Source organism: Otolemur garnettii, unplaced genomic scaffold (assembly GCF_000181295.1).
Source record: "Otolemur garnettii isolate 467f Iridium unplaced genomic scaffold, OtoGar3 scaffold00299, whole genome shotgun sequence".
NCBI classification, from domain to species: Eukaryota; Metazoa; Chordata; class Mammalia; order Primates; family Galagidae; genus Otolemur; species Otolemur garnettii.
Genome location: NW_003852694.1, coordinates 622,893 through 624,636, shown reverse-complemented (window position 1 = coordinate 624,636; position 1,744 = coordinate 622,893). Strand labels below are relative to the sequence as shown.

Genomic DNA, 1,744 nt, shown 5'->3' with positions numbered 1-1,744 from the left:
CCTCCATATATCTATTCTGTCGGTTACTTTGGCATAACCTGCACACCATCCCCCATCTTTAACAAAACAGCTGCCATCAGTAAACCACTGATATCGTTGAGGGATGGGGGTCAAGGATAGATCTTCCCGGGGAAGTAGTGGTGGAATATAAGCTCTTTATAATTATGCACTAGCTTGCTTGGTTCCCCTATCTTCTCTTCTGGAAGGAGAGTGGCAGGGTTAAGTCCTGGGCAGGTTTCAGTCTTAAAGTCAGGGGTTTCTCTGCCGTGGTCCCCGAGGCTGCAACCCTCACGAGGCTGAAGTTCTTCCTGCCGACTCTCGGCACCACACGTTGCTACCAGACGAGATGGAAGCCCATGCTGCCGATGCCGTCAAGTCGCCTGAAGGTGATGTGGCTGCGTGCGAGCCAGAGCCTCTTAGGAAGCAACCAGAGGGCCTGCCTTTGCTGGAGTTTGTTGGCGAGGCGGGTTACGGCCCCAGCACTGACGGGTCACTTCCTTCCACACCTCCCCCAGCAGAGGAGGAGGATGAGTTATACTGGCAGTCGCTGGAGATCATCTCTTGGTACCTTTGGGAGCTGGTGACCAGCACCAAGGATGCAAAGCCAATGAGAAGCAGGGCAGGAGGTTCCAGGAAGGCGCTGGAGAGCTTGCGCTGCGTTGGGGACGAGGTGCAGCGCAACCACGAGATGGCCTTCTGAGGCATGCTTCGCAAACTGGACATCAAAACTGGAGAGGATATCAAATCTTTGTCTTGAGTGATGGTCCATGTTTTCAGTTACGGCATAACAAATTGGGGCAGGATTGTGACCCTAATTTCTTTTGGTGGCTTTGTGGCCAAGCACCTGAAGACCATAAACCAAGAAGGCTATGTCGAACCGCTAGCAGAAAATATCGCAGATGTCCTTGTGAGGACAAAACGAGGCTGGCTAGTCAAACAACGAGGCTGGGATGGCTTTGTGGAGTTCTTCCCCCTGGAAGACCTGGAAAGCAGCGTCAGAAACGTGCCGCTGGCTTTTGCAAGTGTTGCTGGAGTAGGAGCTGGTTTGGCCTATCTAATAAGATAGGCTTGTTAAGTGCGAGAATTTACTTCTAACCAACAACAGCCGCCAGAACCACATTCATCTGTGAAATCAAATGGACTTATGAAGTTGAACTTAACCTACCCTGAGCTGTAACTTGCAAGAGCAGCCTACCCAAAAAAGGAAGTAGCAAGAGGAATGTGACTTTTACAAGAATAAATACACGGGAAAAGCCGTCCCCCTTGATGGAAGAGTCACTTTCAGAAAGAAGCAAAGTTCTGTTCAACAACAAGCAAACAAGACCGTGGAAGAGGACTTTTAGATTTGGTGAAGACAGTAGGCTGAAAAGACATTTCCTTGTTGAGACCAGGAGTGTGGTCAGTAGTTGGATTAGTCATTGAGTTCATTGAATATGCCCACAAATTCTTGTATTCTTGAAGAATGGAAAGTTCAGGCATTCAGAATTTTCATACCTGTTGTATCTTGGCTTTGTTTGAGTGATTCTTAGTTTATTATCCTAGTAATGACCATGAATACTTGATTTTATAATCTTTGACTGATTCTGTTAGCCTAATAATGACCGTGAATACTTGATTTAACTTTGTTTGAATGATTCTTAATTAGCCAAGTAAGGGCTATGAATACTTGATTTAAGTCATAATTACAGATATGGAATACTCTCAGTTTTTAAGATAACTTGTGAATGTATTTTGCATATTTTTT

The 1,744-nt window shown here is 46.2% G+C and overlaps 1 pseudogene; it reads left to right on the top strand.

Moving 5' to 3' along the window:
* The first annotated feature begins 343 nt into the window (after nucleotides 1-343).
* LOC100941735 lies at nucleotides 344-1,066 on the top strand (annotated as a pseudogene).
* The last annotated feature ends 678 nt before the right edge of the window (nucleotides 1,067-1,744 follow it).